This window comes from Mustelus asterias, chromosome 12, assembly GCF_964213995.1.
Source record: "Mustelus asterias chromosome 12, sMusAst1.hap1.1, whole genome shotgun sequence".
Classification (NCBI taxonomy): domain Eukaryota; kingdom Metazoa; phylum Chordata; class Chondrichthyes; order Carcharhiniformes; family Triakidae; genus Mustelus; species Mustelus asterias.
The window spans coordinates 64,958,631-64,982,142 of NC_135812.1; positions in this window are offsets into that span (position 1 = coordinate 64,958,631).

The window sequence follows — 23,512 nt, forward strand, 5'->3', positions numbered from 1 at the left end:
GGTGCTTTTGAAAAGCAGGACTTGCATTGAAAGCCTGTGCACACAAATAAAGCTGTGACTGATAAATGATAGCGGATGCTTGGTGGATAGTTAAAGCTCCCAAGGTTTTCACTGGGATCTTCCTTAACCAGTTTCAATGCTGATTGTTTAATACAATTTCAATCGACCAGTGAGTTAAAAAATTATTGGAAATACACAACACGCCCATCGGTGCCTGGTAAAGCAATGAGATGCTAATATTTCAGATGTGGACTTAAAGCATTCATTTTTCCAGTCAGATGTGAATCTACTTGCTGTCCATTTTAGCTCAATTGGGATATATCTGGGATCCTGCCGTTTTTTTTATTTTTCATCGGATGTGGACATCGTTGTCAAGGCCAGCATTTGTTACCCATCCCTAATTGCCTTCAAACTTGCTTGCTCAGCCATTTAAGAGGGTTCTGGGTCTGGAGTCACATGTAGGCCAGACCAGGTAAGGACGGCAGATTTCCTTCCCTAAAGGATGTCAGTGAACCTGATGGGGTTTTACGACAACGGGCAACGGTTTCATGGTCACCATTACATGAGTTGTTTAATTCCCGATTTATTAACTGAATTCAAATTTCATCAGTTGTCATGATGGGATTTGAACCCAGGTACCCAGAGCATCAGCCTGGACCTCTGGATCATTAAGATTAAAGCAAAATACTGCAGATATGGAATCCAGAAGCAAAAACAGAAAATGCTGGAAAATCTCAGCAGGTCTGACCGCATCTGTGGAGAGAGAATAGAGCCAACGTTTCGAGTCTGGATGACCTTTTGTCAGAACTTTGGTGAAATATTGGCTCTATTCTCTCTCTCTCCACAAATGCGGTCAGACCTGCTGAGATTTTCCAGCATGTTCTGTCTTTGCCTCTGGATTACTTGTCTAGTGACATTACCATCTTGTAGAACATGGTTTTTTAAGTATCTGGCAATCCAAAGCTAGTAGTCTGAAATGCTGCCGTGTTTACTATTTATACAGTGGAGAGACTGATGAGAAACATCCTTTAAGCACCAAGTAGAGGGTTGCCCTCCAGTCTGGTTGCCCGCTCTTTTGGCCCATTGCCACTGAGGCTGTCAATCAAGGTGAGCTGTGCCCAAGGAAGTGTAGGAATGTATTTCACACTTGGCCAAAACTGAATAATGAGAGGTAAATGAATGGCACTGTCACATTGCCTGTAATTAATCAGCCACTTAAACTTCATCGAAATACTGTGCCTCAAGTGGAAAGGGACATTATCTTGCGATCAGATACTAATTGTACTTTTTTAGCTGCTAATAAATTAAGTTTCCTTGCAGAGCTGTTGCGCCTGAGTGTCAATGGGTCTAATTATGCTGACAAGACACAAGAGCAGAGATGTTCAAATCAGACCAAAGTGACTGACTTGCTAACTGTTGGAACGGGGTTGAGATCTGCCTAAACCTACATTAATATTAAAGGTTCATCTCTCCATTATGTTGTCAGCGGAGGGCAGCAGACTAAATATCTAATCATTTAAATAACACTTTTCACAACCTCGAGGCGTTCCAATGCACTTTGCAGCCAAGAAGCACGTTCTAAAGTTTGGTCACTTTGGAATGTGGGAACCATGCCACCCTGGTATTGCAATTAGTTATATTCAATTTGGAGGATCAGGAAGTCATTATTCAGAACCTTCTCTCAGGAGGCTGTGTCCATCATGCTAGATTTAGTATCACACAATGAAGGAGCAGCTATATCATTCCAAATTGTCTTCTCTCATTCCAGCTTAATGCAGTGACTGATCTGTTGTCTCCGATGAAGAATTCCTTTTGCATTCAAGCCCCAGGTCAAAGACCTGAGCACACAACCAAGGCTAAACAGCAGTGCAGTGCAGTGCCAGGGGAGTGCTACAGAGCTGGAGGTGTTGTCTTTCGGATGAACGTCAATCCAAAATCCTGGCTGCCTGGTCACATGAATCTAAAAGATTTTAGGGTGCTGGCCAAAGAAAAGCCAGAACTTTCTCCCACAATTGTGGGCATTTATCTGTTAACCAAGTCCATCAAAACAAAAAGCTCATTGTTCGTGGGACTTTATTGGCACAAGCTAGCTGTCATGGGCAGTATGGTGGCACAGTGGTTAGCACTTCTGCCTCACAGCGCCAGGAATCCGGGTTTGATTCCTGGCTTGGTTCACTGTCTGTGCGGAGTCTGCACGTTCTCCCCGTGTCTGCATGTGTTTCCTCCAGGTGCTCCGGTTTCCTCCCATGGTCTGAAAGATGTGTTGGTTAGGTGCATTGGCTATGCTAAATTCTCCCTCAGAGTACTTGAACTGGCACCGGAGTGTGGTGACTAGGGGATTTTCACAGTAACTTCATTGCAGTGTTAATGTAAGCCGACTAGTGACATTAATAAATAAACTTTAAACTACTGAACAGCAATGACTATAAGGCAAAAGTAATTCATTGTGAACAAGCTCCCGAGGATGGGGAAGATACTGGATAAATGAAGCTTCCCACGTTTCATAATTTCTGTGACTCTGTAGTTACAATTAGCACCAAACACTCAGTCTCCACTGTTGTACTTTTTTATATATCTCAGAGCAAGACAGACATAACACTAGATTCTCGTGTGCAACATGTTTACTTATAAGAGTTTTAATGTACCACTGTAATCACAAAATGCCTGCACTGTAATACCTGTAAAATGCCTTTACAGCTCTGCTCTCTAGCTTCTGTGGTCTCTGTTTACTGTGCTCTGAGTCCAAACCCAGGCTTAACTAATCAAGTACAGTGAGCATAGATAAATTACCAGGCTTGCATAATCAAACACAGATCAATCAAACCATTGGCCACCACATCCATCAGGGTGCCAAAAGATCGAATACAGAAGAAATACAGCAAGGACTGAGGAACTATTGTTGTGAATAGTTAATCAAAGAAGGAACTTGCATTTATGCACTTTCAGAACCGCAGAATATTACAAAGGGCATCATGCTCAGTGGAAATACCTTGGATTGTCGTACGTATTGTGATATGAGGGAATGTGTCAGCTGATTTGTGCACAGTGAGGTCCCACAAACAGCAATGATTAAATGACCAGCTGATGTGTTGTATTTATGTTGGACAAAGGATTAACGTTGATGTGCAGATCAGGTGGCTATGCTAAATTGCCCCTCAGTGTTCAAAGATGTGTAGGTTAGGGGAATTGGTAGGGTAGATGCATGCGGTTATGGGGATAGACTGGAGTTGGGCCTGGGCAAGATGCTCTGCCAGAGAGTCAGTGCAGGCTCGATGGGCCAAATGGCCTCCTTCTGCACTGTAGGGATTCTACAGTTCTTCTTCTATGATTGTTAAGGCCACCTCCCGATCTTTGAAAAGTACCATGGTATCTCTTACATCCACCTGGGATGTCGCCACAAAAGTTGGCACCTTCAGCAATGCAGACCTTCCCTTACTACTGTACTGAAGTGTGTATTCTGATGCTGGGCTATGGGCTGGACTATGAGCTCACGTCCTTCTGTTCCAGGGACAAAAGTGCCACTACCGAGCCAAGGCAGAGATCAGGTGCGAGGGAACTTTCCTTGTTGCAATGTCCTCATGGCTGGAAGACTTTGGAGATCTTTAAACCTAGGAGCTCATACCTCCTAGATTTTCTCCTTTGTAAAACAAGTGTTCACAATCATTAATGATAATCAAACGATCCTATGATTGTTCCCATTAGTCCTGGTTCTCTCCAGTCCCTGCAGCACAACAATGATCATGGCAACAGATCAAAGCAACCCCTTGCGATAGCACAGCTGGAATTTCAAAGTTGAAATGTGAAGTATACTATGCTTGCAGACAGCCTGTAGCTAGAAAGCCTTGTCAAACCCGAAGGATTAAAGTTTCCTTTCATTTGGTTTATTTCTGGTGTTCAAAATGAGCTTTACAAATCAAATTCTACATTTACAACAGTGGCTACATTTCAGAAATGCACCTCACTGGCACAGGACCACTGTGGGACATCCTGAAGATGCGGAGGGTCCCACAGAGAAGCAAATGTACCTAATCTACAAATGTCTCTTTCACTCAGGCTCAAGGAAAAAACTGTTTGGCCAAACATTTATTCATTTATGGGCAAATCGAAATCAAGTGAATGTAAATCAACCCGTACTATACATAAAATTCCATTAGAGTGAAAATGACTTTGGAACCCTTCAGGCTGTTAGTTTGCTTTTTTTTTTGCCTAGCTGTTTTGTCTGATGTACAAGCCCCTGTGGCAGCTGCAAGGATTGAAACGGTGACCCAGAAATTCTTATATTGGTTCTTAAATGTGCTGAGAGGGGCGAAAAAAATAATTGCAAATGGTCCAGTCAGTGTATATTTGTATATTTTTTGGTGTATGTTAAAGTTAATTTATTAGTCACAAGTAGCTATACATTAACACTGCAATGAAATCACTGTGAAAATCCCCTAGTTGCCACACTCCAGCACCTGTTCGGGTACACTGAGGGAGAGTTCAGCATGGTCAATGCAATTAACTAGTACGTTTTTCAGACTGTGGGAGGAAACCGGAGCACCCGGAGGAAACCCACACAGACACGGGGAGAACGTGCAGACTCTGCACAGACAGTGACCCAAACTGGGAATCGAACCTGGGTCCCTGACGCAGTGAAGCAGCAGTGTTAGCCACTGTGCCGCACCCGTGTGTGTGGGAACAGAAAAGGAGGAGGCGTTCCTGAACAATCCCAAATGGATATTTGGTGGAGAGTTTTTGTGTTCAAAACTTGACAATTTGATGTGACGCATGGATGGCCATCAAGTATTTAATAAAAACAGCTTTATTTTCAAATTACTGAGGTTCGGAACAGATTCAGGACAGACTGTATCCTTGCTACAGTACTTGAGTGTAAATTCAACTATCCATTGTACAGTTGTGTAAGTCGTTATTGGAGACCCTTGTCTCCAATGACTACTTACAAGGAGACCCTTGTTTCAGACTAGCCACAGACCACTCTGGGTACAAATAAGTCGATGTGGTGAGTCTGGGAAAGATTCTCTTTCAGAGAGTCAGTGCAGACTTAATGGCCGAATGGCCTCCTTCTGCACTGTAGGTATTTTATGATTCTATGATCTCTTCCAGTTCGAGCATTTAACTAGATTTAGCAGTTTCATCTTTGAGACACTCTCACAGTCTCAAGTCTCGATTGCCAGTGCTATTTTCTTTGAGTCACAAAGTCATGGATTCAAGCCCCAGTCTGGGTTTGAGCATATCTTTGGACCGGCTTTCCAGCACATCGCTGAGGAGCTCCTATCGTTTAAATCTCTCACTTGACATAATAAACAAAGCTCTATTCTAGTGGTTCAAGCGGACACGGATAAAAGTCTCATGCCGCTTTTTGAGAAAGACCTGATTGTCCTTGCCCTCCTGCCTCAAATAATGTTAGCAAAAGCACAGCGATTCCCATCAAGTAGGTCGGAGTGATCAAGATTGCAATGCTGCACCCACACTAAGGGCACGATCTTATCGGCCATTCATGCAGCAAAGTCGGAGAATTTGGCACCCAGCCAAATCTCCATTTACTGCAGCAGGATGGGAAAATCCTGCCACATGAACGGCTGTAAAATTCAGGCCTGAGACATTATTTTGGATCTTGGGATGATTCCTGCTGGGAAAGAGATGTGCGAGACCTAAAGACGGCCTGATCTCCAGTAAAGCCTACAGACTACCCTCATACCCGCTGGCAAAGACCACCTCCCGCACCTAATTCATTGGCACCAGCTCCACCCCATCGCCGCTACCAGCAACGCCCCCCCAAATGAGTGAAACCCCGCTATGAGTTGCCAAAGGCCCCCCTCTTCAGGGCCTCCACCCCCCTCCCCCCTTTCAGGTCCTACCTTTGGCAGTACCAACCTGACAGTGCCAAAGTGTCAAGTTGGCACTGCCAGGTTGACAATCGGCAGTGCCCTCCATATCCCTAACCACCTGCGGCTCCAATGGTCTCTGAACCCCCCCACCCCCAGCATGGTTATCACATCTGGTCTCCATTTGTGGAGCCCAGTGGTGATTCCCGCTGGCTTCACATTGCGTGGACGGGTGGGTAAATTCCGGGAGCCAGGTGGATCCAGCTTAAAACAGAAAATATGACTTAACTGAGGATTTAAATATGCTAATCTGGTTCATGTCCTCACTGGGCATGTCGCAAATTGCATCATGGCCCCTCTGCATGAGTCTCCGGCCATTACAGGATTTGTGCCTGCGTGCCCAGGCTCGGAGAATCGCCCCCATTATTACGAGTGGAAAACTTGCTGTGTGTAAATTGGTCATGGTACAGAAAGGCAGATAGCCAGTTTCTATCATTGTTTTAAAAGCAGAGTTAACAAAATGAGTATTGGTACAATGGAAAGTGAGTTTGGGGAATTAATAATGGAAAATAAGGAGATGGCAGATGAATTGAATGGGTATTTGTCATCAGTCTCTACCATAGAGGATATAAGTGACATCCCAAAAATAGCTGTAATCCGGAAGCGGAAGGGAGGGAGGAACTTGGGAAAATTACAATCATCAGGGAAGTGGTATTGAGAAAATAGTTGGTGATGCGGGTGACAAATCTCCAGGTCCTGCTGGACTTCATCCAAGAAGTGGATAGTGAGAAAGTTGATGCATTGGTTTTAGTTTTCCAAAATTCCCTAGATTTGGGGAAGGTTCCATGATAATAGTAAATGTAAGTCCTTTATTCAAAAAGGGAGGGAGATACAAAGCAGGAAACTACAGGCCATTTGGCCTAACATCATTCAAAGGGAAAATGTTTGAAGCTGTTACTAAAAATATGGGCCAGAATTCTCCGACATCGTACGCCCCACCCCCGCTGCCAACAACAGAGAATTTGGCACTCAGCCAAATCTTCATTCATAGCAGCAGGACCAGAGAATCTCAGCCATGGGCAAATTTGGAGAACCTGACCCATTATAGCAGGGTACTTGGAAAAATTCAGGGTAATCAGACAGACGCAACATGGTTTTGTGAAAGGAAAATCACGTTTCACTAATTTATTGGAGTTCTTTAAAGAAGTGCCACGTGCTGTGGATAAAGGGGAACCAGTGGATGTACTGTACTTAGATTTCCAGAAGGCATTTGACAAGGTATCACATCAAAGGTTATTTCTGAAAAATAAAGTTCGGGTAGGGGGATAACATATTGGCATGGATTGGAGACTGGTTAGCTAACAGGAGGTAGGCATAAATGTTTTTTTTCTGGTTGGCAAGATGTAATGAGTGGTATGCAACAGAGATCGGTGTCAGGGACCCGGGTTCGATTCCTGGCTTGGGTCACTGGCTATGTAGAATGGTGTGGAGATGCCGGCATTGGACTGGGGTAAACACAGTAAGAAGTTTGACAACACCAGGCTAAAGTCTAACAGGTTTATTTGGTAGCAAAAGCCACACAAGCTTTCGGAGCCTTAAGGTCCCGAAAGCTTGTGTGGCTTTTGCTACCAAATAAACCTGTTGGACTTTAACCTGGTGTTGTTAAACTTCTTACTATGTGGAATGGCACATTTTTCCTGTGTCTGTGTGCGTTTCCTTCGGGTGCTCCAGTTTCCTCCCACAGTCCAAAGATGTGTGGGTTAGGTTGATTGGCCATGCTAAATTGTCCCTTAGTGTCATGGGGATTAGTAGGGTAAATACGTGGGGTTACAGGGATAGGGCCTAGGTGGGATTGTTGTCAGTGCAGGCTCGATGGGCCGAATGGCCTCCTTCTGCACTGTAGAGATTCTATGACCCCTCTATGATCAGTGCTGGGACCCCACTTTTTATAACATTAATAAATGACTTTGATAAATGGATCTAAGTTATGGTTGACAATTTACTGACAACACAAACATAGATGGGATAGTAAGATGTGAAAGGACTCAAGGAGGCTACAAAGGGACATAGATAGGTTAAGTGCTTGGACAAAAACCTGGCGAATGGTGAATCATGTGGCAAAATGTGAAATTGTCCAGTGTCCAGGAAAAAATAAAAGAGAAAGCTTATTAATAAAAATGGTGAGATGTTGCGAACTCTGAAATGCAGAGGGATCTAGCACATAAGACCATAAGACACAGGGGGAGAATTAGGCCCCTCGGCCCATCGAGTCTGTTTCGCCATTCAATCATGGCTGATTTTTTACTCATCCCCATTCTCCTGCCTTTTCCCCATAACCCCTGATCCCCTTATTAATCAAGAACCTATCTATCTCTGTCTTAAAGACACTCTGGCCTCCGCAGCCTTCTGCGGCAAAGAGTTCCACAAATTCGCCACTCTCTGGCTGAAGAAATTCCTCCTCATCTCCATTTTAAAGGACAGCCCCTTTAGTCTGAGGTTGTGCCCTCTGGTTCTAGTTTTTCCTACCAGTGGAAACATCCTCTCCATGTCCACTCTATCCAGGCCTCGCAGTATCCTGTAACTTTCAGTATGATCCCCCCTCATCCCTCTAAGCTCCAACAGGTACAGACCCAGAGTCCTCAACCGTTCCTCATACGAGAAGCTCTTCATTCCAGGGATCATTCTTGTGAACCTCCTCTGGACCCTTTCGAAGGCCAGCACATCCTTCCTTAGATATGAATCAATATTAATTACATGAATCTCAAAAGGCTGGTATGCAAGCACCACAAATGATAGGAAAGCTGAATGTTGTCATTTATTGCAAGAGGAGTTGAATACAAAAATAGGGAGGCTACTCCTCAGTTATACATCAACTAATTATGATTCTCTCTTCCACCTTCTTCCGTCGAGAAAAAGATACAAAAGTCTGAGGTCATGTACCAACCGACTCAAGAACAGCTTTTTCCCTGCTGCTGTCAGACTTTTGAACGGACCTACCTCGCACTAAGTTGAACTTTCTCTACACCCTAGCTATGACTGTAACACTACATTCTGCACCCTCTCCTTTCCTTCTCTATGTACGGTATGCTTTGTCTGTATAGCTCGCAAGAAACAATACTTTTCACTGTATGTTGATACATGTGACAATAATAAATCAAAACATTGGTGAAACCATTTTTGGAGTACCCTGTAGAGTATCGGTCTCTCTATTTAAGGAAAGATGTTGAAGGCGGTTCAGCGAAGCTGTCCGCGATTACTATCCGGAATGGGTGGGTTGTCTTATGAGGAAAGGTTGAACAGGCTAGGCTTGTATTTGCTGGAGTTTAGATGAGTGGGAGGTAACCTGATTGAACCACGTAAGATCCTGAGGGGTCTTGACAGGGGACAATGTTTCCTCTTGTGGGAGAATCTAGTATGAGGGACTGAATAGCCTACTTCTGCTCAGAATTTGGATGTTCGTATAAGCCTAAACAACAACAACTACGGTTCAACATTAATTAGTTATGACAATCAGTTTGAGGTTTCAATCCGATAAGGCACAGATAAGTCTCGAGATAAGTCTCGAGTTGTTTATCACAAAGCAATGCCAATGCAGACGGAGATAACATTTTAGCAATTAAGTGCTTAACTAATATAATCTTACAACTACAGCAAAGTATAACCAATCCTACAGAGTTAAATCCCTGAGAAAGGGGAATCGGGTGGAAAATTTCCACCGATCCCCAGAAAGAAATTGTAAATGAGTATGCACAATCAGTCATAGTTTCTATAAATACCAGGGGGTGGAAATGGAGAGTGGTATTGAATGGATGTGTCCAGGGTCTTCTCTGTCACCTGAAGAGTCACCAAGAGCCCTCTGTTGCCTTTGTTTGGGAATGTCGACCATATCTACTGCCTCTCAGGCACTCAATTGGGCAGCGATGGATCTTTCCTGGGATCAAGGATCCCAGTGGTGGGAATCCCGCCCCCGAGAGATGTTGACCAATCAGAGTCCAGCAACTGTCACTGCAGGCAGTGCCACTGGGAGAACGATGGCAGCTTCCAACAATGCAGCCAGGAAGAGGTCAAGGATCACTGAGGGACCCAGGTCACTGGTGAGTAATAGCGAGATGGAGGCCACGGGGGAATGTGGTCAACAGCATTAGGAGATAATAGCTCTCAGTGGGCCACCCCTTTCCCAATGCTGAGCCTCGTGACCAGGCACTGAGTGCCTTTAAATCAAGGGCCCTCTCTGGAAGCCCACAGACAACCCTAAAGTGGTTTGCTTTTTGGGTTTCTTGCATAGCACGCCCTCTCCGCCTGTTGTTGGAATGAGTGCTCGCACGATGAGGCCCCTAAGTGGGTATAAATGCATGTGTTTTTGACTTTTCGTGGTGGCACAGTGGTTAGCACTGCTGTGTCACAGTTCCAGGGACCCAAGTTCAATTCCGTCCTTGGGTCACTGTCTGTGCGGAGTCTACACGTTTTCCCCGTGTCTGCGTGCATTTCCTTTGGGTGCTCCAGTTTCCCCTCACAGTCCAAAGATGTGATGTGGAAATGCCGGGCGTTGGACTGGGGTAAACACAGTAAGTAGTCTAACAACACCAGGTTAAAGTCCAACAGGTTTATTTGGTAGCAAATACCACTAGCGATTTCCACTCCATCTGACAAAGGAGCAGCGCTCCGAAAGCTAGTGGCGTTTGCTACCAAATAAACCTGTTGGACTTTAACCTGGTGTTGTTAGAGTTCAGATGATTGAGCCTGGGTGGGATTGTTGTCAGTGCAAGCTCAATGGGCCGGATGGCTTCCTTGTGCACTGTAGGATTCTATGAGTTCCTACTTTGATTAACTATTCACAACAATAATTCCTCAATCCTTGCTGCATTTCTTCCGTATCCGATCTTTCAGCACCTGATGGATGTCGTGTCCACTGTTTTGTTTGATTATGCAGGTCTGGTAATTTATCTATGCTCACTGTGCTTGATTAGTTAAGCCTGGATTGGACTCAGAGCTCAGCAAACAGAGACCACAGAAGCTCGGAGAGCAGAGCTGTAAAGGCATTTTCCAGGTATTACAGTGCAGGCATTTTGTGATTACAGTAGTATTTAAAAACTCTTATAAGTGGGCGGCACAGTAGCACAGTGGTTAGCACTGCTGCTTCACAGCTCCAGGGACCTGGGTTCGATTCCTGGCTTGGGTCACTGTCTGTGTGGAGTTTGCACATTCTCCTTGTGTCTGCGTGCGTTTCCTCCGGGTGCTCCGGTTTCCTCCCACAGTCCAAAGATATGCGGGTTAGGTTGATTGGCCGTGCTAAAATTGCCCCTTAGTGTCCTGAGATGCGTAGGTTAGAGGGATTCGTGGGTAAAATATGTAGGGATATGGGGGTAGGGCCTGGGTGGGATTGTGGTCGGTGCAGACGCGATGGGCCGAATGGCCTCTTTCTGTACTGTCGGGATTCTATCATTCTATCAAGTAAACATGTTGCACATTAGAATCTGGCGTTATCTCTGCCGAGCTCTGAGATATATAAAAAGTACAACAATGGAGACTGAGTGTTTGGTGCTAATTGTAACTACAGAGTCACAGAAATTCTGAAACATGGGAAGCTTCATTTATCCAGTACCTTCCCCATCCTCGGGAGCTTATTCACAATGAATTACTTTTGCCTTATAGTCATTGCTGTTCAGTAGTTTAAAGTTTATTTATTTATTGTCACAAGTAGGCTTACATTAACACTGCAATGAAGTTACTCTGAAGATCCCCTAGTTGCCACACTCCGATGCCTGTTCAGGTACACTGAGGGAGGATTTAGCATGGCCAATGCACCTAACCAGCCCGTCTTTCAGACTGTGGGAGGAAACTGGAGCACCCAGAGGAAACCCACACAGACACGGGGAGAACGTGCAGACTCCGCACAGACAGTGACCCAAGCCGGGAATCGAACATTGAACCCGGGTGCGTGGCGCTGTGAGGCAGCAGTGCTAACCACTGTGTCACCGTGCTGCCCTGCAATGATTTTATTCTATGGAATTGCCCGGTTAAGGGCTTCGATTGATGGCAGGGCATGAAGGCCATCCATGACCCTCCCGCCCTGGATTTGAGTTGATCAGATGTGGGAAGGTGGCACCCTCCCGCCTGATTAAATGCTCCGCACCCAGCCCCGTTGGGGAATTATAATCTCATTAGATTACCACGGAGAAATCCTGGGTGCAGTTCAGCGCAGCTGTGAGATTGCGATCATTGTTCAAGAGGTCTGGGTACCTCAACTTAATCCATCGGTTTTCCAGTAAGCAGAGGAGAGCTGGTAAGCTTTGAATTGAACTGAATTCAACACTCAAATAGAAGAAAGGGGATGCAGAGATTAGCTGAAAAAGTGCCTGGCTGTGAGGATCTGAGAATTCCTATTACACTCATGGGGTTAAAAAGTATAATACATGGCATGGCTGAAGAGAACAATGAGACAGGGAAGCTGGAGATAAGCACTACTGAATAGGGCAATGAGCTGACTGTGACTAATCCTTTGCAATAGTCAGAAATAAATGAAACCAATTCCCTTGTATTATCACAACTAGCTAAAAATCAAGCTCGTGTCTGTGGGACTCTAGTCCCTCTGAAAGTGAGTTATTTATATTGAAAATCCATGCATTTTTGAACACAGTATAGCTTTAGATAAGCCATGCATTTGAACTGGTAGTATTGATTTTAAACTCTTACACAAGCAGTTGGTGAAGTGAATGCGATGTTTTACTGGTGTATGATTACAATGGCTCCTTTTTGTCAATTATGTAAAACGTTCTGTTCAAATGATTAATTGCTCGAGTTACTCCCAGCCAGTTTGTGGCTTGCAAAAAGCCAAAGCACCTTTCCAGGAAGGAGATGGGGGATTTGCAGAGCAGGGTGAGCGCATAGTGACAGTGACTGACTCAATTAATCCTTTGATTAACAAACCAACTGGTGAAACAACGCATTGGGAATGGAGCTATGAGAGGCGAGGTACAGCCAGCATTGATCAGACAATCTATCAGATATCTGTGCTGAATCATAGAAACCCGACAGTGCAGAAGGAGGCCAATCGGCCTGTCGAGGCTGCACCGACAACAATCCCATCCATGTCCTATCCCCATAACCCCACACATTTACCCTGCTAATTCCCTCTAACACGAAGAGGCAATTTATCATGACCAATCAACCTAACCTGCACATCTTTGGAGTGTGGGAGGGAACCAAAGCACCCAGTGGAAACCCACATAGACACGGAGAGAATATGCAAACTCCACATAGTCACCCGAGACCGGAATTGAACCCAGGTCCCTGGCACTGTGAGGCAGCAGTGCCAACCACTGTGCCAACATGCCGTCCCAGATGTTCTCTGGAGGACAAAAGATGAGGATTGAACAATGGAGATTGAAGGGTAATTTTGTTTGACGGCCTCGAGGAATCAGGGAATTTTGTGTAGTGTTTCCTTTCATTTGGTTAAGAGGTGAAGATGGGATATATTTTACAGCAGCTGTACCATTACATCAGTTAAGCACTTAATTACCAGCATTTTATAAGCATTGGCATTCGTTTTGTGATAAATAACTATTGGATTTGTAAGTGCCTTATCGGATTGAAACTTCAAACTGATTATCATAATTAATTAATGTTGAAGTGTAATTGTTGCTTAGATATAAATGGACATCCAAATGAGGAACAGGAGTAGGCCACTTGGTCCTTGTACTAGGTTCCCCCACAAGAGGAAACAGTCTCCCCACATTGGCCCTGTCAAGACCCCGTAGGATCTTCTATGCCCTCATGATGGGCCTTAGGGCCTCTTTTCATAAAATCATAGGATCTCTGCAGTGCAGAAGAAGGCCATTCGGCCTATCGAGTCTGCACCAACAACAATCCAACCCAGGCCCTATCCCCATAACCCTATGCATTTACCCTAGCTAGTCCCCCTGACACTAAGGGGCAATTTAAAGTTAAAGTTTATTATTAGTCACAAGGAAGGCTTACATTAACACTGCAATGAAGTTACTGTGAAATTCCGCTAGTCGCCGCATTCGGCACCTGTTCGGGTCAATCACCTAACCCGCACATCTTTGGACTGTGGGAGGAAACCGGAGCACCCGGAGGAAACGCACGCAGACACAAGGAGAATGTGCAAACTCCGCACAGACAGTGATCCAAACCGGGAATTGAACCCGGGTCCCTGGCGTTGTGAGGCAGCAGTGCTAATCACTGTACCACCGTGCCGCCCACATGTTGAAACTCTATAGATGGGATTATTTTCCCTCTCTGTGATGTGTTTCCTGGCAGCAGGAGGTGGCCCACCGCTCGCTCGTGAAGGGATCTTATGGTCCTGCTGTTGCCAACGAGGTATCCCATTGTACACACCACTCACTGCTTGGAAATCCGTGTTGGGAGTGTGCTGTCGGCAGCACCATAAGTTCCCGGTGGTGTGAATGGCAGCAAGATTTTGGCGGACAATTTCATGTGTGGCATCTTCCCACCCTGCCCGCCGCAGGGAACGGAGCATGTGAAGGTCCGTTGACCTTAGGCAGAATTTTCCGGTTCTGGGGTGAGCGTGGCTGGAAAATCCCACCCCATGACTTTGTTTCCCAGTTTGCTTTCAAGCACAACAATGTGATGAGGCTTTCTGTAAAAAATGATCCATTAGTCTGGCCCAACAACATTTCACGCTGAAAAACTAAACCTGGATATTTTCTCTAGAAATATTGAAATAAAGTAAATCGGGGCTTGCTGGCAGCTGAAGTGATTGAATATCTCCCTTTCCCTGATCATCAACATGACTGTGTTTCTCCCAGTCATCCACGTTGCCCCAGGACTGAGTGGCAGATGCCTATTTTTTTCGTATTGTGATTGACATGGGAATACTGTGGAACTGGTTCCTCTCCGTTGGTTCAACAGCCATTCCAATTTATGAACATTGTCCTCAATGAATTAAACCGCACACATTGGAGCAATGCTTATCCACTTGGAGTAATGCACTTGGTGGATTTTACATAGTATCACACAACATCACGGGGTGGCATGGTGGCACAGTGGTTAGCGCTGCTGCCTCACAGCGCCAGGGACCCGGGTTCAATTCTGGTCTCGCGTCACTCCCTGTGTGGCATTTGCACGTTCTCCCCGTGTCTACGTGGGTTTACTCCAGGTGCTCCAATTTCTCCCACGGTCCAAAGATGGCTTGGGTTGATTGGCCATGCTAAATTGCCCCTTAGTGTTGGGGGGATTGGCAGGTAAATACGTGGCGTTGCAGGGATGGAGCCTGGTTGGGATTGTTGGTGGTGTAGGCTCGATGGGCTGAATGGCCTCCTTCCGCACTGTAGAGATTCTATGATTCTATGACCATGCAAATCTCTTGGAAATGGCCATGTTGGCACACAGAGTTAATGATAAAATTGCCAATATGCTTACCCACAAATAAATACTATAATGATGAATTCTCAAATATTGCAACCTGCCAACAAACACGTGAATAAGGTGTTAAGAGCATGCACAGAAGCAAGAATGGGCCACCCCATATGCAAGCCTCTTCACCAGATAGATCATGGCTAACCTGTATTTTAATTCCGTTTACCCATCTTGGTCCTGCAATTTCCTTGCCTAACAATTTATCAATCTCAATTTTCAATTAGCCCTCAATCTACACAGGTCTTTGGGGAAAGGAGTTCCAGATTTCCAGAACCTACTGTAAGATCAAAAGAAATAGGAGCAATGTAGGCCATTCAGCCCCTCAAGCCTGCCCTGCCCCTCAAAAAGGTCATGGCTGATCTTCTGTGGTCTTTATTCCATATTCTTGCCATCCTGCTGTGGATCCTTCACTCCCTTGTGTGAAGAAATATTCTCTGACATTACCTCTGATCAACCAAGCTCTGATTTTAAGGTTTTTCCCCTTTAATTCTGAGTCACCCCTTCAGGGGAAGTGATTTCCCCCTAATGGGAGTATATAGTATTTAAGGTGTGGTTACCGTTTGTAAAGTGGGAAACCCATCATCCAATTTGTACGCAGCAAGCTCTCACAAGCAGCAATGAGAAAAATGACCAGATAATCGGTTGTTTCATTGGTGTAAGTTGACGGATAAATACTAGCCAATGCACTGGAGAGAATTCCACCTATCTGCAAATTATACCACGGGATCTGTTATGTCATCCTGAGAGAGCAGGCAAGAGAGGAAAGCTCTGTTCTCCAATCTGGAATGTGAACCTTTCTGTTTTATTCTTATTTTATTGGTTAAAAAGCCTGTTTGTTTTATGTTTCTGGACTCCACATCAATTCCGTTCATAGTTAATTGAACTCCATGAGACAGCTAGCTCTGCTTCTGATTAATCTCCAGAAACACAAATCAACGAGTTAACACCATTATTTTAAATCTCTGAAGCACCACACAATGATTTGGATCCATGCATTTTAAAGGTTGAATGATTACCCTGAGTGTGAAAAACCTATTACTGGTTTAAAAAAAATACTCATTAAAGTGTTGACAGTACTGTGTCTTTGGATCGATTTTAGCCCTTGAATAGATTGAATGAAATGTTATCATAGAATCCCTACAGTGCAGAAGGAGGCCATTTGGCCCATCGAGCCTGCACCGACAACAATCCCACCCTATCCCCATTACCCCAAGTATTTGCCCTTCTAATCCCCCGATACTAAGGGACAATTTAGCATGGTCAATCACCCTAACCCCATATGTTTGGACTGTGGGAGGAAACCGGAGCACATCTACAGGAACGGGTTTCACTTCCTTCATGTCCACCAGGTGAGGATCAGTCACGTGTGTGCCAGTTTTCCAGGCAGCGTACGAGACAGCTGCATCCTCAGGCAATCTCAGCTCCCTGGAGTTTGAGGGTCACGCCAGGCTGCAGGGATGGCTCATTGGGGACAAGGGATGCCCACTGAGGTTTTGGCTGAAGATGCCAGTGCAGAGACCTGAGACCAAGCGGAGGTCCGCGACAACGAGGCTGGCAGTGCCACCCGGTCTGTGATTGAGCCGCCTCAAAATGTGCTTCCACTGCCTCGACAGGTTGTGTGGGACCATAAAGTACAACCCCCAGAGGGTCCCCTGCATCAGGGTGGTCTGCTGTGCCCTACATAACCTGGCACAGCACTGGGACGATGACCTTACTGATGAAGACTTGGAGCAGTGGCATGTCTCCTCGAATGAGGAGAAAGTCCAGGAGGGAGTGGAGGAAGCGGCCGGAGAGGAGCCAAAGGATGGCAGACAGGCGGGATGGTGGGGGGTTCACATTGGCAGGACAACCGGGCTGCCCTCGCCACTTCCTGCTTCACATCATAGGAACACCATGTTATTCGACAGCTCAGGAAGCCCCACCCCATCCCAAAACTGTGGTAACCCCTTGGAGGAAGGTCACCGTAAACCTTAAGTCATCAGGGTGTTGGGCTTGGGGAGTTCTTGTGCCTGCTGCTCAATTAATGCAGGAGGGTGATGACAACTGGCAATGTGGAAAGCTCTGATGCTTCTCAGCTATTGCCTATGTCTGACTCCTGTCTGTCTGACTCCCAGCTCATGAATGAGTGAGGTTCAGCCCTCGATCCCTTTGTCACTTAGCAATAGAGAGGGTTTAGGAGCGAGGGTCTAGGGTTCACTGATTAATGCCTGTGTCCTTTCAGGACTTATGTAAGTTTCCCTTTGAGTCGGCTTAACCATTTGCCTGTCATTGAGGGCCTGAGAAGAACTGTGTCTGCATGGGGCAAAGCACTGTCCCACTGGGAGGAGGGCAAACAAGATGAGATCTTAAGGTTGCGAAGAACAAGAGTTTATAATATCGTGACATTGACATTTGTAACATTTCACAAAGTTCTCTAGCTATCTGTGCCAAACTTCATCCATGCCCACTCTGTGCCCCTACTTAGCTTTAGCCTTGCAAACCCTCCCACTATGTCTCGGTTTATTCCCAGGTTGCACATCAGACATGGCAATGGCTTGCTGCCTCTCAGTGGTGGGGGGCAGGGTCCAGGTCCACCTCTGTGCTGAGGGGTTGGGGTACTCCCCTGGTCAGCAGCTGGGGGGGGCGGGTCACTTTTTCAGTTGTGGGGTGGGGGTGAAGGGGGAGAGCGGTCCTGTGTCAAAACACATACAAAATTGGCTGGCCTCTTTCCCATGCATAAATTTGCATTGATCAGGTGGGTGAATTCCACCTGACAAGCGCTGCTAATGCCAGCGGGAATTCCGGGTTTCCTGCTGCTCTCACTACTTAGAGCGGACTTGGGTGAATTGCGCCTTTGTCATTTTTTGGGAACATGCCGCCCACTGAAGCACTTTACAATATTTCTGGGAGACGTGTTGAGGGACTATATAAATAGAAATCACGCACATCGCTGAGAGAGGGGAGGAAACTCATAGAATCCTACAGTGCAGAAGGAGGCCATTCGGCCAATCAAGTCTGTACTGACCGCAATCCCACCCAGGCCCTACCCTCATAACCCTATGCATTTACCCTAGCTAGTCCCCCTGACACTGAGGGAAAATTTTGCACAGCCAATCCACCTAATCTGCACATCTTTTGGACTATGGGAGGAAACCGGAGCACCCGGAGGAAACCCACATAGGCACAGAGAGAACGTGCAAATTCCACACAGACAGTGACCCAAGGCCAGAAATCGAACCCGGGTCCCTGGCGCTGTGAGGCAGCAGTGCTAACCACTGTGCTGTCCCTAGTAACCCTTTACCACCGATCCCCACTCTCCACCTCATTTGCCAACGCATTTTCTAGCGCGCCATGAAGTCAATTTGTATTTAGGTGGGCGAGTACATTTGTTAATGTGACTCACTGTGTAATTCGATGCCGTGTGGAAGACTGAAGTGAAATTAAGTTAGGATAACTTTTCCTTCATAAATATCTAACCTGCCTACAGCAAGCCCCATTGGAATAAGCATTTAGTTTTATTTCGATTGTGAAGGAAACAGCCCATGAAATTGTAATGTGCCACTCAAGGGCAATGCTCTCAGCCATGTCAGGATGAAGCCGCCTCGAGGCAAGTGTGGAAAAAAACTGCAAAATTATTCTGATTAAAAACACACTAGAGATATATTTAAATAATCAAATTAATATTAATTTAGAGCTCTTTGCCTCAAAGGAGAAGCTAACAAGTAAAGGTCATCCAACCGTGCAGCTCCATTAATCCAGAGCCTATGTATGTTTATTTTCTTGTGGATTATCCCTTACCTTGCAAAGTGTTACAGGGTTAATCATCTGGTCCCGTTGAACATTGTCATCCAGGTTCTGATCTGCGGTTCCTGTTCAATGGCTTAGCCCAAAGGTCGTTTGTTGATCATCCCATTTTTAAAAAAACAAGAGTAACTCTGTCAAACCCTCAATCTCACTCCTCACTAGGTATTAGTGCAATTCCATTTTCAATCTAAACATAAAATACTACAAGTGTGAGCAATTTAAAGATTATTTATCACAAGTAGGCTTACATCAACACTGCAATGAAGTTACTGTGAAAATCCCCTAGTCACCACACTCCAGTGTTTGGGTACATTGAGGGAGTACTTAGCATGGCTAATGGACCTAACCAACATGACTTTTGGACTGTGGAAGGAAATCGGAGCACCCAGAGGAAACCCACGCAGACACAGGGAGAACACACAAACTCCACACAGACAGTGACCCAAGCTGAGAATTGAACCAGGGTCCCTGGCGCTGTGAGGCAGCATTGCTAACCACTGTGCCACCGTGCTGCCTCAAATACGTCACTGCCGAGAATGGGATTCGAGCCCATGCGTGCAAAGCACTGTGGATTAGCCTTAACCACACGGCCACCGCCACATTAAAAATAAATTTGAAAAAGAAAGAGAGATTGCTGAAAATAGCCAGCATGTCACAGAGTACGGAGTCAAACACAATTATCCGGCTTGGTTTTAACACCCAGGAGTTTGATGGATTGGTGTCAGGTCAGGAATGGACATGTTAAAAATCTCAAGCCCGATTACAAACTACCTCCAACTAGCTCACCTCCTGGTTTAACGGGGACTGAACAATAGGCAGGCAGCCAAACCATTCTCAGGAAGTGGGCTGGGCTGGTTGTTCGGATGTTTTAATGAAGCCAGGGCCCCTGATTGAATCTGATTGATTGATTGTGTGACTGGTTGTGTTTTCCAGACCTCACGAAACCTGACCACTGAAGGGTTTTTTAAATTCATGTGTGGGATGTGGATGTTGCTGGCTGGCCAGCATTTATTGCCCAACCCTCGTTGTCCTTGAAACTGAATGGTTTGCTTGGCCATTTCAGAGGGCAGTTGAGAGTCAACCACATTACTGTGGCTCTGGAGTCACATGTAAGCCAGATTTCCTTCCCTAAAAGACATTAGTGAACCAGATGGGTTTTTCGACAATCAACAATGGTTTCATGGCCATCAGTAGATTCTTAATTCCAGATATTTTTTAATGAATTCAAATTCCACCATCTGCCGTGGCAGGATTCGAACCCAGGTCCCCAGAACATTAGTTGAGTCTCTGGATTAATAGACTAGCGATAATACCATTAGGTCATGAGGAAACGCTTTGGGGAGAAGCTCAGTGACTTCACAGCAATGCTTGTGGGCGGAGAGGAGTAGGAATGATTGTGCTAGCCCACCCAAGCCAAACCTCACCCCAACCTCCCCCGGCCTCAGCAACAAGCCCTCACGCTACAGAAAAAGCCCAGCAGTCGAAGTTCACAACCCCCTCTCCAAGATCAGACATCTGCTGGGTCAGAAATCAAATTTCCTGCACCATCCCTGTTGTAGGTGAGGTGTAACTATGAGGAGGCCTTGAATCACAACGGTGATGCATTGAAGGATAGATGAAACTATACACAATAAGCTTAATGCAGGTGCAGGCGTAGTTTCACTGACTACCGGGCTCACACCAAAGGTTCCCTCCTATCAGGTCCTGCGCTTTAACACCCAAAAGGTGCCTGTTCGCACATTTCCTTCTGACAGATCTCAGGAGGGTCCTGTGACCCACAAACAACCGCCCCTTATAAGTAGTGACTCATCTGATGAAGGAGCAGCGCTCCGAAAGCTTGTGATTCCAAATAAACCTGTTGGACTTTAACCTGGTGTTGTGAGACTTCTTACTGTGCCCACCCCAGTCCAACACCGGCATCTCTGCATCATGGCCCCTAAAAAGGGCCTTGCCACAACCCCCTTTGACTCCAAGGTTGTGGATTGGACTACTTGATCGGGTGGTCAGTTCAGGAATGCTTCCTATCCGACTGGAAGCCAAGGTTGGTCAGGCTGACTTTGAGCGAGGTACCTGTCATTAACAAAAGATGCACGTTCTAGCTATAATACCACATTTGGAAAACTCAAAGTTGCAGACTGCTCCTCTGAAACCACCATGCCACCCATCTCACGTCCCTCCAACCAAACCCACTAACATAATCTGCCCCTGTAAAAATCCCGGCCAACATTTCAAGTCTTTTGATCTGAAATTTGAATTTAATTTTTCCCTTTGACCCTGGGGTCAAATACCTTTTTTTTGGGGGTAGTTTCTTTTGTCTGACTTTTTATTGGAGGGTTAAAAAATAATGATCTGTAACTGTGCTGGAGGCTTGTGAATTTGAATTTAGTATTTGAGGCACAGCAAAGGGTCTGGATTTTAATATACGCTGAAGGAATAAAGTTTGGAGCTGACCTCTTATTTCTTGCCCGCAATGCTGCTGCAGTATTTTACTTGTACAACGTCCATTATACGCTGACTCATAAATGCAGCATGGGATTCTGGCCGCAAAAGGAAATTGAACCCTATGAGACGCAGAATCCTTTTTGATAGCTTAGCTCGACTGATTAGAGAATTCAATGTACAAGAAGACTGAGTAATATTGTCCCCTGTGTTTAACATTGTTGCCCTATGTTACTATGAAATGATAACATTAGACCATGTTTATGTTATGCAGAATGTGTAGTGCATGTGAATGTGCTGAATGACCTATTCCTGTATTGGCACGGTTAAAAATTGATGAGAGATCGCATTTGGTTCATGTATTAATTCGAGTTGTATCACAGATTTTTTAAAAAATTCTTATTGTCACAAGTGTAAACTCGAGAGGAAAGAGCGCATGTTGTTCCAAGAACAAAGCATCGTCCAGTTCAAACACTAGGATGACTGTAACACTACATTCTGCACTCCTTTCCTTCTCTATGAACAGTATGCTTTATTTGTTAGTGTGCAAGAAACAGTACTTTTCACTGTATTCCAATACAGGTGACAATAATAAATCAAATCAAACCTTCACTGTGACAATGAAGTTTGATATCTACAAACACTGGGTTATCATAGAATCTCTACAGTGCAGAAGGAGACCATTCAGTTCATCGAGTCTGCATCAATTCTAATTTGATTTGATTTATTATTGTCACATGTATTAACATATAGTGTAAAGTATTGTTTCTTGCGCGCAATGCAGACTAAACATACCATTTATAGAGAAGGAAGCGAGAGAGTGCAGAATGTAGTGTTACAGTCATAGCTAGGGTGCAGAGAAAGATCAACTTAATGCAAGGTAGGTCCATTCAAAAGTCTGACAGCAGCAGGGAAGAAGTTGTTCTTGAATCGGTTGGTACGTGACCTCAGACTTTTGTATCTTTTTCCCAAACGAAGAAAGTGGAAGAGAGAATGTCCAGGGTGCGTGGGGTCCTTAATTATGCCGGCTGCTTTGCCGAGGCAACGGGAAGTATAGACAGAGTTAATGGATGGGAGGCTGGTTTGCGTGATGGATTGGGCTACATTCACAACCTTTTGTAGTTCCTTGCGGTCTTGGGCAGAGCAGGAGCCATACCAAGCTGTGATACAACCAGAAAAAATGCTTTCTATGGTGCATCTGTAAACGTTGGTGAGAGTTGTAGCTGACATGCCAAATTACCTTAGTCTTCTGAGAAAGTAGAGGCATTGGTGGGCTTTCTTAACTATAGTGTCTGCATGGGGGGGGGGACCAGGACAGGTTGTTGGTGATCTGGACACCTAAAAACTTGAAGCTCTCAACCCTTTCTACTTCATCCCCATTGATGTAGACAGGGGCATGTTCTCCTTTACACTTCCTGAAGTTGATGACAATCTCCTTCGTTTTGTTGACATTGAGGGAGAGATTATTGTCACCGCACCAGTTCACCAGATTCTCTATCTCATTCCTGTACTCAGTCTCATCATTGTTTGAGATCCGACCCACTACGGTGGTGTCATCAGCAAACTTGAAAATTGAATTGGATGGGAATTCTCCAACAGAGCATCCTATCCTTGCCCTGTCCTGGAACCCCAGTAATTTACCCCACTAATCCCACTAACCTACACATCTTTGTACACTATGGGACAATTTAGCATGGCCAACCTGCACATCTTTGGTCTGTGGGAGGAAACCAAAGCACCCGGAGGAAACCCACGCAGGCATGGGGAGAATGGAGGCATGATGGCACAGTAGTTAGCACTGCTGCCTCACAGCTCCAGGGAGCTGGGTTCAATTCCAGCATCAGGTCGCTGTCTGTGTGGAGTTTGCACGTTCTCCCCATGCCTGCGTGGGTTTCCTTCCACACACGAAAGATATGGTTAGGTTATTGGCCACGCTAAATTGCCCCTTTTGTCAGGGGGAAATAGTAGGATAACTACGTGAGGTTACGGGGATAGGGCCTGGATGGGATTGTTGTCGGTGCAGGCTCGATGGGCCGAATGGCCTCTTTCTGCACTGTAGAGAATCT